The sequence below is a fragment of the Zootoca vivipara genome, chromosome 13 (genome assembly GCF_965207765.1).
Source record: "Zootoca vivipara chromosome 13, rZooViv2.hap1.1, whole genome shotgun sequence".
Lineage (NCBI taxonomy): Eukaryota > Metazoa > Chordata > Lepidosauria > Squamata > Lacertidae > Zootoca > Zootoca vivipara.
Window position 1 is genome coordinate 12,045,221 of NC_142596.1, and position 15,416 is coordinate 12,060,636.

Consider the following 15,416-nt stretch of genomic DNA (forward strand, 5'->3'; position numbering starts at 1 on the left):
ACAATTGCCTCTGGTCTATTTTTGGGAACTGCAACGTATTTAAGTTTCCCCCCCCTCCTCTGGACAACACCTAGTTTTCAGTGATAAGACAGCGGACCCCTCCTCCTGCATTCCAGCCTCCCCTCCTGGTGTGGCATTGACCCCCATTACTAAGGAATCTGTCCTCTATGTGGCTGGGGAATGACAAGGACCTGGGAGGACCACCTTGCACTTCCTGGCTTCTTTGCATTATGGGGCAGGGTCCCCATCCTGCCTCTCAGGTCACCCCACCAACTGCATTCTCTGCATCCTCCTCCTTTTCGTCATCTGCCAGCAACTGCAATCTTAGCCCTGAGCCTGTGAGGCAGATTAGTGAGAATCCGGAAGCAGCTGCAGGAAAGGGTGCTTCGCTCTGACACACCTAATTTATTTGTTGAAAATCTGAAAGTGGAAACCTGCTTTGCCAGGAAATTCCTCCAGGTGGAATTCCTCCAGGTGATATTTTTTTAAATGCAGAACCTGCTTCTAAATGGTGCGATGACTGAATTGGCGTTAGAAACCCGGAGAACACGAACATGGTTCTCCCAGGACAACTGAGGCAAGCAAGCAAACAAATTAATTGTTTAAGTGCTTTACAAATCTCCCCATGCAAACTGTTGAGACAATGTAAACATCTACCTCCCTCCCCTTGAAGTTTTACAGGCAATTAATTTAATTGGTTATGGCTGGTCTCATAGCTTCTATTATGAACAAGAGCTATTCATTGCAAAGGTCAAGAGTAGTCTTGCAGTATATTAGCTGCAATTCTCTGAGGCATAATTTAGTTATTTATGTTGTAAGTTGATGTGCTTTGAGGTTCCTTCGCTATTGCTCTTTCCTACCCTTTATGCAGCATTAGAGATATGTTGCAACATTGCACACCGCAATGCATTGCTTATCTAAGCTTGGCTATTCTCATATTAACCAGACTTGCTATTGAAATCTTCATTAAGAAGATCTGCCCAGAGCTCACATCACCACCTTATGAACTAAGGTGAGTGGCAATAAGAGACAAGCGTCTTTTCAGTTGTGGTTCATTGTTTGTGATACTTCTAATGTCCCTCTGGTTGTTTGACTAGCTCACTTTTTGATGGCTTCCAGACACCACTTGAAAATAGGGATGAGTGGATCAGCCACTTTCTGGGCCTGGTACATAGCTGCCAAGTATCCCGTTTTCCCTGGGATTAGTCCGCCCTAATGGATGCTCTCTGCAATGCACTTCCATTGAAACACCGGGTATAGGCTGCTATTAGCTGTTCTTTTCAATGTCAGGTGCAGTTCTTTAATACCGCTTGATACTCCATTGAGTAATATTGACAGCGTACAACTGTGAGGTTTTCAGAGTCTGCCAATATACTTCTCTTGTGCTACAACCAGCTGTTGCGGCAGGATTTGAACAATTTAGATTTTTCCTCGTTGTTCACAGACTAAGGAAGTGCATAAACCATTTTAGCAGGAGTTCTGCTAACAAGCAACAGCTGCCAAGGTAATGAGTGTGTTTAAATAACCAGATTGATGTAGGAGGGGCTCTCTGTCGACAGAGAAAGGAAATGGGGAAGGTAAAAAAACCCAGCAACACCATAGAGCTTGACAGAGTTGCTGGTATGTGGTATAATGCATAGGAAAGAACACCTTATCAACATGAGGGCTAATTTAAGAAATGTTCAGTTTGGTGGAAAACAACTTGCTTCGTTTGCTTGTTTTTGGTGCGTGCTTTTAATTGAAATGGATATAATTCAAGGTTGTACCAGGAGTTCTTGCGTGAAAGAACTGGATAGTTAGGAAAGGTATAGGGGGCTGAAAAGCTAAGGCTCTGCCTACCTAGGTTGAAGTTAAGAGTGCTGCTGAAATATGGGCAGAGCTGGGGTCCCACGCGGCCTGCCCTGTAACCACTGTGCTCTGCTGCCCTCACATGTAGTTGTTGTTGTTTAGTCGTTTAGTCGTGTCCGACTCTTCATGACCCCATGGACCATAGCACGCCAGGCACTCCTGTCTTCCACTGCCTCCCGCAGTTTGCTCAAACTCATGTTCGTAGCTTCCAGCTACTCCCTGAAGACTGGAGAAGAGACCCTCTTAAGAATATTAGGGGGCTGGGCAGGGGAAGGACTAGACCACATGAAAAATGAACATGAATTTTGGCTGCAGTTCATTCATTTTCAGCTTTGTATTCTTGTTATAAAGAAGCACACCTAGGCATTCTGTTGTTCTGCCCATAACCTAGTTTCAAGGTGCCATTTAGCTCCTAGCTTTCCTATCTCAGTTTCTAGCACTGCCCTAACGGGAGTAGATCCTTACTCCGAGTCCCTGTGACTCAGGCCGTCTTTCAAAGATGGGAAGCCTGAGGCCCTCCAAGATGTTGGTGCACTACAACTCGCATCAGCCCCAACCAGCAGAGCAAATGCTCAGGAATGGCTAGGAGTTGTTTTCTAACAACGTCCGGAGGCCCGCAGGTTCTCAATACCTGCCTGATTCCAATCTGATTTCAAATGCATGATGACTTGGGAAGGGAGCCGAAGATGATTGTGAAGAGAAACTCAGATATGGGATAGATTACTTTTCTTCTGCTAAGACTACTGCTACATAACAAGATTATATATATATATATATATATATATATATATATATATATATATATATATATATGTGGAGGGAGAGTTTCAGAATAATGTCTCTGTAAACTGTAATTTAGATAGTTGCAAGCTGTGTCCTGCAATCAGCAAAATTATAGGCACGCAATTACTGTTTTCTTTATTAAAGTTTCAATTTTAATGTACTGTGGAAAAAACTAATCATTTCCTGTGAATAGCATCACCCACTTTACCCAAAAACTATTTGTGTTGAGTCAAAATTAAAATGTGTGGTGCTCTTCAGGCTTCTGGTTTGACAGTGTTGGGCGGGGGGTGGGGGTGGGGTGGAGGGCTGATTTGTTTTATTTTCATCCTGCCTTTCCTCCAAGAGGTTGAGAGCACCATGTGTGGTCCCCTCCCTCGTTTTATTCTCGCAGCAACTGTGTGAGGTAGGTTTGGCTGAAAGGGCACGATTGCTGAATGGAGATGTGAACCTTGGTCTCCAGAGTAATAGTATATCCACTACAACACACTGACTCTCAGAATGGCAGGTTCTTTTAAGGCAATCAGTATTTTGGGATATCAGGGAGATGTAGAAGGAATGGAACAAATCAACCAGTGTAATATTGTCCCCTGGCTTTACTTGGCCTGGCACAGGTCATTTTCTTCCACTTCTTCTTTTCCATTGCTCTGGGTTCTACCCTGTGGAGCAGCAGAAAACAAGCTTGCTCCATCTCCCATGTGATAGCCCTTCAAATATTTGAGGAGGCAGCCATCTTCAGATATTGGAATCTAAAAGTGTAAGAGCTTGTTGGATCAGGCTAGTGGCCCATCCAGTCCAGTATTCTGTTCTCCCAGGATTCGAGCACAAAAACACTCTGGTTTCTTAGTAGAGGCAGTTTTAAGGTGGTGCGGCCAAGAAGGTCACACTGGGTGCCACACTTCAATGCTGTAGAATGAAGTGTGAGAGGTGAATTTTAGCCTCACACAGGGCACCACTATTTGAGAGCCCAAAGTCCACTGCTGTTTCCAGCAACTGGTATTCGGAAGTATTACTGCTTCTGACTGTGGAATGCGGAACAGACATCATGGCTAACAGGCACTGCTAGCCCTTTCCTCCATGAATTTGTCTAGTCTTCTTTTGAGATTAACCTCACCCAATGGACCAGAATGTGATCCAAACCTCCCTTTAAATCCATATAAGCAAAAAGAAAAGAACTCTCTCTGAAACTCAGTTATACATGGTACCTAACACCACGGAAACTGACGCTAATGCGTCCAGGAACCTCACCCAAATGCTGGAGAGGATGCACCTCCACAGGCACATACCTTCACATGTGGTGGGAATGTCCCCAAATCCAACAATTCTGGATAGCAATCATACAAGAAATATGCAAAATAACTAAGCAAGTATTAGAGGTCACCCCAGAACTGGCCCTACTAAACATCTTCCAAGATAATAATGCCCACTCACATCATAAAGAGCTCAGAGCCCACCTACTCTCAGCAGCCTGAAGCATCATAGGCAGACACTGGAGAGACCTGTTAGGAGTAAGCATGGACCAAGGATATCAAATAGTATGGGAAACAGCCTTATTAGAAAAACTAGCCAATAAATTGAAACTGACACGGGGACAAATAGAAGAAGACATCTTCACCCCAGTGTGGTTCCCCTTTATCAGCCCAACAAGATAAGAGCAAGAATCTGCCAACACCATAAGAATCAATATGGCTAACGATCCAAAAACACACACGCACCCGACTCTCACACAAAAGCAAATCTCACTACGGCCAACCAAATACAAGCAACCACACGCTAGGCTACCCCAACCTCTTTCACTACCAAGGAAATACAACAAGCGAATAGTAAGAGAACCCACACAAGTGGCGCTGACACAAAACCCCACACATACACTAAGTAGAAGCATTGCCACCCCACCCCACTCACCATTCCCCTCCCCCTCTTTACCCCTCTTTTCTACCTAACCTAACACTGTATGTAACACTAATGTCTCACAACAAATGAAAGTGATATGTAGAAAATGCACCTTGAAAAAAGAGACAATGCACGTATTTTTGTAAACGAAGAAACCATATATACATATACATATATACATATACATATACATATATATATATATATATATATATATATATATATATATATAATCCATCTAGATTGGTGGCCCTCACTGCCTCCTGCAGAAGCGAGTTCCACAGTTTAACTATGCCCTGCTTGGCAAAGCACTTCCTTTTATCTGACCTGAATCTTCCAACATTCACCTTCATTGGTTGAAATGCAACTCCTTTGCTGGGATTGGTCGTTATTAAAAACAACAGCTTCCTTGTTCATCTACTGCAACACCTCCTTTGAAAAAAAATGGATTCATGTCTTAATGCATTTCTTTTTCCATGTGGATAGAGGGGCTTTCTACTCACTTATTTGCTTTAAAGGGAATCAACACAGTTGACAACATAATTGGTGGTAATTGTACTACTGTGTCAGTTTTAATAAACTGCCCAACTGGAAAAGAAAAGAAAATGTTTTACAGATACAGCCATTTCCGGCATGTCGTCAATGAAACCTTCTATATCCTTCAATACCTGCCTCTTAAGACCACTGCTTAAAAAAGGAAAACCCTACTGTGCTACATATATGTATGTGTGTGTGTGTCCCCCAACCTTGTTAATAATAGAGCTGTCATATCTAATAAAATATGAAACAACCATCCAGAGAAATAACACAAGTGATAGATAGCACAGGGCTGATGTGCTGGGCCAAGTGAGCACAGAAGCTCAGTGGCTCAGAATGGGATCACGGAACCATAGAATTGTAGAGTTGGAAGGGACCCCAAGAGCCATCTAGTCCAACCCCCTGCAATGCAGGAATCTCAGCTAAAGCATCCATGGCAGATGGCCATTCAACCTCTGCTTAAAAACCTCCAAGGAAGGAGAGTTCACATTCTCCCGAATGAACAGCGGAATACATTTCTTGGAACCTTTCGAATGTTAGGCATCTGCTCCTAGCACCAAACTGCAACCTTCCTATGGTCCACTGGCATTCTCTAAGGACAGTGCCAATTGGCTAGTGCCTGAGACGTCATGAAGCCTGTGTATGCCTGTGTCTGTTTAAAGCTAGTGAATGAATGATTAAATGAAGAAATGTTGGGACAAGCCGAGATTTTCTTTCATAATGTACTGGGCTTCAAGATATTCCCAAAACCCCAATGGTGAGCCACTTCAGATCACAGGATAGAGATGCAGCAGATGAGAACAGGGAGAAAGGGCCTACTTGGTAGTGCCAGCCAGACTGTGGGATGATTTCCCAAGAAAGGCTAGCCTGGCACCTAGCATGATGCTATTTGGGTGTCAGTAAATGGCCACCTCATGAGAAGAGAAGACTCCCTGGAAAAGACCCTGATGTTGGGAAACATTGAGGGCACTAGAAGAAGGGGACGACAGAGGACGAGATGGTTGGACAGTGTTCTCAAAGCTATGAACATGAGTTTGACCAAACTGTGGGAGGCAGTGGAAGACAGGAGTGCCTGACGTGCTCTGGTCCATGGGGTCACGAAGAGTCGGACACGACTAAACGACCAAACAACAACAACAAAATACCTTATTTATTTTCCCCCTTTTCAATATTTTTTAAAAAAATTGCTCTTATGCTGCTTTCTGCATTTTACATGTGCATTTTATTTCTGCTGACTGCTTTCCTGCTGTGATGTTTTGCTGTTTTCCTTATCTTGTTTTATTGAAATTTTAACTTTCTGTAAGCCACCCTGGGCACCAGTTAAAGGGAGAGGCATAAATCCCTAAGTAAATCAAGAGCCAAGAATTGGCTTTGTGTGTGTGTGTGTGTGTGTGTGTTGCTTGTCAATGCTTTGTGGTTCATGTTTATGGTCGGTGGCAGCAGGGGAAGGGCTGTAGCTCAGTTGTATAGCATCAACCCTGCAGGCAGGAAATCCCGAGTTCAATCCCCAGCATCTCCAGGTAAGCCTGGGAAAAGAATCCTGTCTGAAATTCTGGAGAGCTGCTGCTAATCAGTGTAGATGGCTCAATTGTCTGACCTCTATAAGACAGCTTTCTATCTCCCTTGAAAGTAAAAGGAGGACTTGTTATTGCTAAGGACAGAAATACCATCAGAGCCTCTGGTGCAATGGAGGACCTTCTCTACAGTATTTGTGGCATAATTGACCATCCTATTTCTTCTTCCTTGAAGAAGGATCATTACTCAGTGGCACGAGGTGTTCCTGAATGACTTCCTCTTGACTATAATGATAATAATAATTTATTATTTATACCCCGCCCATCTGGCCAGGTTCCCCCAGCCACTCTGGGCGGCTTCCAACAAAATATTAAAATAAAGAATCCATCAAACATTAAAAGCTTCCCTAAACAGGGCTGCCTTAAGATGCCTTCTAAAGGTCTGGTAATTGTTGTTCTCTTTGACCTCTGGTGGGAGGGCATTTCATAGGGTGGGTGCCACTACCAAGAAGGCCCTCTGCCTGGTTCCCTGTAACTTGGCTTCTCGTAGCGAGGGAACTGCCAGAAGGCCCTCAGCGCTGGACCTCAGTGTCCGGGTAGAATGATGGGGGTGGAGACGCTCCTTCAGGTATACTGGACCGAGGCCGTTTAGGGCTTTAAAGGTCAGCACCAACACTTTGAATTGTGCTCGGAAACGTACTGGGAACCAATGTAGGTCTTTCAGGACTGGTGTTATGTGGACTCGGCGGCCGCTCCCAGTCACCAGTCTAGCTGCTGCATTCTGCGTTAGTTGTAGTTTCTTCAAAGGTAGCCCCACATAGAGCGCATTGCAGTAGTCCAAGCGAGAGATAACTAGAGCATGCACCACTCTAGAGATGCCAGGGACTGATCCGTGTGTGTGGTTTTTTTTTTGCATGTTGTGCATGAACTCTGCCGCTGAGCTTTGGTCCTGCTCAACCAGAATCAGAACATGCTTGTGAACCTACTGCCAATCAGTTTAACAAAGTGGCTTTGAATTGCAGCTTAATAAAATAAAACAGTCCCTCCCCACCCTAAGGTTAACAATTCCACAAACCATCATGTCCCCATGGAAGAACAATTTTGACTACCCAAGCTTCCCATTCCAATCTTAAATCCAGTTCTTCACATTTCTGGAGCAGTTTGCATCATGAAAACAATTCTGCATTTTTGTGTGATTTTCTTCCAATAAACATTTCTTTTCGTTTTGACTAATGTGTGTATTTCTGAAATCAATTTCTCCTAATACAGCCTTTCTCAACCTTGGGTCCCCAGATGATGTTGGACCAGAACACCCAGAACACCACTGGTCCTGCTAACTAGGGATGATGGGGCTTGTAGTCCATCTGGGGATCCAAGGTTGAGAATGGCTGTCCTAATATGATGCATTTTTGTTTTTTATTTCCACTAATGCCTTCATTTTTATGCACACTTATTACCTAATATGCACATGTATGTAAACATTGTCTGGTTGGAGAACTGCACGCCAAGATTCAGATAAGTGAGGAATTTGAAGGATTGGCTGTGTTTCAGCTAGGGTTGCCATATTTCAAAAAGTAAAAACCAGGACACCCTGATAGTTGTTGAGCTTCTTAAATGAATAAATATCAGGACAAAGCGCCACATTTTGGAAATTCCTCCCGGACGTCACTTCCGCCTTTGAAATTCCAGTAATCTCCAGGAAAATTCAGACATATGGCAGTTGTGGTTCCAGTTCTTGTATTGTTTTGGAAATGGAGAATTTGATAGATCTCCCTCATCCCTACTCCTCACTTCCTTTGCAATCCTCACAATGCTTACTCAGAATTAGTAAAGGTAATGGACCCCTGGATAGTTAAGTCCAGTCAAAGGCGACTATGGGGTTGCGGTGCTCATCTCGCTTTCAGGCTGAGGGAACCGGCGTTTGTCCACAGACAGCTTTCCGGGTCATGTGTCCAGCAGGACTAAACCGCTTCTGGTGCAACCAGATACCGTGGCGGAAACCAGAGTGCACAGAAATGCCATTTACCTTCCCACCGCAGCGGTACCTATTTATCTACTTGCACTGGTGTGCTTTCGAAATGTTAGGTTGGCAGAAGCTGGGACAGAGCAAGGGGAGCTCACTCCATCGTGCGGATTCGAACTGCCGACCTTCCGATCAGCAAGCCCAAGAGGCTCAGTGGTTTAGAGTCGACCGCCACCCACTCCCATAAGCAGAAGTAAGTCTCATTAACTTATTCCCTGGAAAGTGAGTTCATCTTGAAGAGCTCTTGTTAGGTTGAGCCATTTGCAAACTGGCATTGCTTCAGCTTCAGCACATCATTGAACCCCTTGCACAGGTTCAACCCGGCCTGGTTCTCTGTGTACTTCAGGAATTCTTCATCTTGTACTGGCAAGATGTGAACTGCTGCAACTGCTGCATTGCAGGCTGGGCTGCCTGAGGCTCCTAGGAAGTGATGTCAGACCTTGTGGCTTCAGAGCTTCCACTTCCAAACCCACCAGACATGGCATGTCCACGAGTGTGCCCCACAGTGGAGCCCACAGCCACGTAGTGATGGCCATCTGCCCAGGGGCACAAGAAACCACTGCAGAGGCAGGGGCAGGAATGGGGGCATGAGCAGCTGGCAGTGGAGCAGACCTCATAGGAGGTGCACAGCCGGCAGGGGGCACCATGTGAGATGTCCTGCTCCTGCTTCCCCTCAGCATGGTGGTGATAACAGGAAGTTGAGTTACGATTGCTACTGTAGGTTACCTTGAAATGATTATATTATTGTGCAACCAATTGTCAGGCTTCGGGGAATTGGCTTCCTCCCCCCGTGGCAGTAGATAAGAAGATAAAAGGAACATTTTACCAGTTAGAAACTTTAATAATCCCAGCGAGAGAACAAAGAACACTTCTCCTAGAAATGGCAATGCTCCCAATTAAGGTTTACACTCCTCCATCCCTATTAATCTACATGACTCCTATGTCTTGTAATATGAGCTTGTACCCTCTGGACTTTCTGTTCTGAAACTTTCTGAGCTCTTCATGACTTTGCGGAGATTGGAGGAATGCTGTTAATTTGTTAACCCTCTCACTTCCAGTGTTTCTTTTTCTTCTAGCTGTTCCCCATCCAGTATTTCCCAGCTTCTGCCTTCTGGACTAGGCCCCTCTGCAAAACACTGTTCCAAATCTATACTGCCCTCCTGCTCCTGGGAAGATTCAGGAGCAGGAGCAGGGGGAGGAGGTGCCCCCCGCCATTCCTCCTCAGTGTAGCCCTCCTCAGCACGGTCCCTGACACCAATACATAACAAAGAGTCTATCCTGGGAAGAGCTTTAAAATACATATTTTGTACCAAATTCTGCAGCAACTTAAAAGAAGTAATCCTTTATAAATAATGCCAGATTGCCCCAGCCTTCTACAAGTGCATCAGTCTATTGAACAAATAAGTCCACTTGCATTAACTTTCACCTAATCGCTGATCTATCCTCTCCACCTAACAGTCTGGTTGGCCAGTAGATGATGACTTTTTACTATTTACAATCTAGCAACACTTGCCAGCTAAGATTGCATATGGTACAAGATCACAGGTTCCAAGTGCAGTTTTATCACAAATGCTAATGATCCAATTATCCAGCATATGAAAACGCCAAGATCCCATAAGCTTAAAGTAAAAGGGTCCTATTGATTTGCAGCGTTCCCCAAGTGAATGGTCGACAGCATTTATTTACTCGCTGCACATGGAAGTGTGAGGGAGGGGGGAATTAACAGGTTAACAGCCTGTTGGGTACAGTACGGTACACAATTATACGGAACATAATTGTTGCCATATATCATACAATATGCATTCAGTTCCTCTGGAGGGCATGTTTCTAAATCAGTGCTGGAATGATGCTTTCAAATCAAACTTTCAAGAGCATTGGATGAGCAGATGGCCTGTTAGATGTACGTTGGATGCGGAGCTGGGACAAATAATCTTGATTAAAACTGAGTACCTATAATAGACCATCGGGCACTTTTTCATGTTGGGTTTCTCTCTCTCCTCCTGAAATGGTTTTTATGATGGTTAATGCGCAGAACTTGCAGTGCTTGCCTGCTTGATAGCAGGAGCCAAGAGACTTGCGGGGGCTGCTGGGGTTAGATGTGGGAGTGCTCAACTGTGTAGGACATAGCGGGCCCTGTTGTGGTGGAGGCATCCAAGCAGAGGATGGATCATAGCTGCCAAGTCTCCTGTATTCCCCGGGAAACCCCTGTTTTTCCAGCTGTTCCCAGCCGAAAAAATGGATTTTTTTGTTTTTTCCCAGTTTATTCTGGCGCGGTGGCCATTTTGGAACTGGGCGGAGCATGCTCAGAAGCGACTTTTGATGTTGCTTTGCCCAGTTCCAAAATGGCTGCAGCGCGACTTCTGGTGCGACGGCCATTTTGGAACAGGGCAGAGCAGCATCAAAAGTAGCTTCTGAGCATGCTCCGCCCAGTTCCAAAATGGCGGCAGCGCTACTTCCGGTCTGCTACTTCCGGTCCAGTCCCTCATTTCTCAGGCCGGAACTTGGCAGCTATGGGATGGATGGCTAGCAATCAGGGGTGTTGTAGCTCAGGGATGGGGAACCTGTCACCCTGCAGGTGCCTCTGAATTGTGACTCCTCTCATCCTTGATCACTGTCCATGTTGGCTGGTACTGATGGCATAACCTCCAGCATCTCGTGTCCCAAAAACTAGGATGCACGTCTTTCTGTCCATGCTCCTGTGCCAGATCACAGAGCCCCAAAGATGTGGGTTTTTTTCAGGACTGTGTTCAAAAATGCATGCTTTGGGGCACCATGCAAGATTGCAGCCTTGGAAAAAGCTCTCTTTTTTGGGGGGGGATGTGCTTTTATCTGGGTGAGAACTTGGCATGAAATCATGTGAGATCACAGCACCCAAAATGGCTGCCGTCCTCTCATGTGAGAAAGCAGGATGTCCTATATTTTCCAGGATGCTTGCGGGGCATGTGATGGGAGTTGGAACCCAACAGCATCTAAAGGACCACAGCTTCCCCATCTTGGCTGTAGGTTTCTGCTGCTTCTCCTCAGTCACTAGATAAACCCAGTTGTCAGCACCCAAAATAGTGGAGCAAATGTCAGTTCCTATTGGGACTGATGCCGGCATCCCATTTGATTTAGATCTATTGCTTGGCCATGTGTCTAGAGTATTCACCACTATTTTAATTTACCAATAATGCCTCTGGGAGTGGCTGCTGGTGCAGCTGTTTCATTCAGTGCTTTTCTTATGCCATGTGCTATCCTGCAGCTATTCAGGAAGCATAATCAGATCCATTGTAAAATTGCAAATTATATTGAACATTCTTCACTTTTTTCTTTCCTTCTTAAGGTAACTGCTATGATCCACTTACTGTACCATCATAACTTTCTTTAGAAGCCAGTGCAAGGCACGTCATTCCAAAGGACAGGAATATAGTGCCCAACAGGAGGTCAGGAATGGGAGGCACGGTGGCGATGCTTGGTGGAAGGCATAGCTGCCAAGTACCCCGTTTTCCGCGGGAAACCCCCGTTTTTACTTACCTTTTCCTGGTGGTCCCCCCTATCACTTTGTCTCCCATTTTTCTCTGTTATTTTCTCCTGCCGGCGGCCATTTTTTCCCTTTCCGATTTGCCCTTCTATGGGCACCAAAAATGGCCGCCACCGGCTTCAAAGGTCGCATCTACGCATGTCCGGAAGTGCATAGACGCGACTTCCGGTGTCATTGGCAGCCATTTTAGGTGCCCATAGAAGGGCAAAGCGACACCGGAAGTTACGTCGACACAACTTCCGGTGTCACATGGCTGCTGGTCCCAGATTCTGCAGTCCGGGACTTGGAAGGTAAGGTGGAAGGGTAAGCATCACAGATGTGCAACAGTTTCATCTGGTTTCATTGTTGAATTGCTGGGATATGGGACCTGTAGTGTGAAGTGCTGTTCAGAATTCCTAGTGCCGGGCCGAAGAATGGGGTTCCAGGGAGACATGACAGGGTAAAGAGAATTCAATTCCATTTGCATTTAAAGGTGGCCATACCAGATTAGCACTTTCTGAGACAATACATGAACCGAGACACAGACACCCTTTGAAATTCTCCAAATTTCCAGCCAAGTACAAAAATGCATGTGATAGGCTAAACTGTGTATCAGGTTCCATATATTAGTGAAAATAACATTGAAATGAATTCTGTTGGGGGAAAACACTTTGCAAAAATCTGTATATTATGCAAAATTGCCTACAAACTTCTGTGCACAGTGATACCTTGGTTCTTGAACTTAATCCGTTCCGGGAGTCCTTTCGACTCCCGAAACGGTTCAGAAACCAAGGTGTGGCTTCTGATTGGCTGCAGGAGCTTCCTGCACTCAAGCGGAAGCTGCATCAGATGTTCAGCTTCTGAAAAACGTTTGCAAACTGGAACACTTACTTCTGGGTTTGCGGGAGCTGATTTGTTCAACAACTAAGCCGTTTGAGAAGCAAGGTATCACTCTATTAGGAAGAATCCACTGATGAAATTGCAGAAGAACTTAAATGTGTGTGTGGTGTGGGCAGCTAACCAATGTGGAAATGTGGAGAACTGAATGTAAGATGAGAGGGAAGAGGGGAAAAAAATGACAGTTTCACTTTCTCTTCTCTTGAGCAATAGGGCGCAAGCTTCCAAAGTTGCTGGATAGCCTGGACTATGGCAGGAGATTCATCCTGTCTCGTAGGAGCTGGTATTGATCCTCCTCCTCCTCCTCCTCCTCCTCCTCCTCCTCCTCCTCCTCCTCCTCCTCCTCCTCCTCCTCCTCCTCCAGAGGGAGAAAGGTGGTCTACCAATGAGGGGGAGCCTCTCCTCCTGAACTGTCATGCCAACACTGTCTTGAGTTCATATCTCAGTGGAGCCCTGGCTCCACCGAGCGGACTCTTTCAACCCCTGCTGCCCAAATTGAGTTGTCAAGAAAGCGAATGAGATAAAAAGGATTATGGATGGTGGTGAAGGTTTTGTGCATTTTCACACATAGCACTGAAAGCACCCTGAAGTGCCTCTCCCACTGTTTTCATAAATGCTGTTAATGTAGTGTGGAAAGGGGAAGGGGGAGCCATTTTGAAATGATAAGCGCATTCTAGCCAACATAGGTTTTAAACATTCATATTACAGAGTCAGGAAAAGCAAAGAAAGCACTCTGAGTTTTATGAGTGGAGCTTTATGAGCCCAAAGGGAATGGATTCTCACTGTGAAATGAGCTTTTACTGGGATCGATCAAGAAACCCCCCATCTTGACTTACATAATCCATGTAACAAGCTTGTGTGAATAGAGGGAGCCATAATCAGCGACCGTTTCCTCCAGTGCCATCATTTTAATTCTAGCAAGCAGGTGGAGGTGAAGTTCATTCTATTGTTCTATGATACGATTAATTCTTTTCGGATTATCTTTCTGGGGCAATGCATGGAACATGCAGTTCAGCTCTACACATGACAATGAATAGGCTCTTTCTAACCCATCCATATTTTTCCAGAACAGAAGTCAGGGCTTAGCTCAGGAGTCGCCCATCTTTTGGGGCACGTTTTGGATTTTATTTATTTCATTTCATTTCATAAAATTTATATACCACTTGATTATATGTATATTCCTCAAAGTGGTTTGCAAAAGGAATAAAACTCTAACATTATCAGTAAAAACAGCTATTTAAAATATTAAAATGCTCATTGAAATAAACGATAAGCTAAACATTGACAAAAGGCAAAGGCAAAACCAGGGGGCAAGATAGAGAAACCGGCAAAGAGTTAGGAGCAAGGGGAAAGTTTTTGAACAAGTCGGGAGGCAGGACTGAAGAAGAAGGTCAGCCCAGTGGCATAGCATAGGGGGCACAGAGGTGGTTGCCCCCGGCACAAAATTCTTAAGGGTGCAAAATTCCTACTCTCGGTGCTGCCTCTTTTGTTGCTGGGCTCTACCGAAAACGACTTCTCCATATGAACCAGAAAGTGACCTCTCCAGACCATGGAGTACCTCCTCTTCCCTTATCTCTGTGGCTGTGATCTCTTGAGTGATGTGGACACCGTTAGGCAATTGAATGCGCATGTGTACTCCGTCCGTTTCCCTCCCTCTGCGTGACCCTCATTTAAACAAAGCCACAGTGAAGACGAAAGATGCAGCTAAACGTGCAGGGAGGCCCTGAACGAGAAAAAATAGATAGCGGTCACACACATGCGCTACTGTGCCTGAGAGCAGCCGTGAGGCCTGTTAGACAGACCTTGGAGGCCACTTTTCAGGTGGTGGAGAGGCATCCCTCTGGCCACTCCTCTCAACACCTCCCAAGCACAGCACACAACACACAGTCCACAATCCAATTCTTGCCTTGCCCTGGCCACTGGCAACCCACGATATGCCACTGGCTCAACTTCACAGGAAGTCCTGGTTTGGGCATGTTGAGTCATGCTCAAGGTGTGTAGGCAGATGTGCTAGCAGTTTTACTGCAGCACCATTGCTCTGGTTACCTTTTCTCTTCTGATAAGGTCGCTGCCTAGTTACCTAATTGTAGCCCCTGCTTGTTACACAGCTTAATTAGCATGTGTAAAGCTAAGACCTGCGAACTCTTATTGTTGTGGGTCCCTGGGTGCCTGCTGTTGCTGTAACCAAGTACAAACTGCCTCAAACATCACGAGTGCCATGGCTAATTGAAGAAAATCCAGTAACAACCCCTTCCCTCGCTGAGTGAAAAAAGTGGGCTCTTGCAAAAGGCTACAATTGTAAATCTCAGCTGGGGCTTGTAACCTAAAATCTCTCCCACCCCCATTGCACCAGTCAGCTCCCGAAGGCAAATGTTGATGCTGGCTGGCACCATCGACTCCCCCTGTGCAGCTGCTGTGTATAGTT

The 15,416-nt window shown here is 45.3% G+C and overlaps 1 pseudogene; it reads right to left on the reverse strand.

The window, feature by feature from the left end:
• Positions 1-8,842: 8,842 nt before the first annotated feature.
• On the reverse strand, positions 8,843-9,275 carry LOC118093309 (coiled-coil-helix-coiled-coil-helix domain-containing protein 2 pseudogene; annotated as a pseudogene).
• Positions 9,276-15,416: the final 6,141 nt, after the last annotated feature.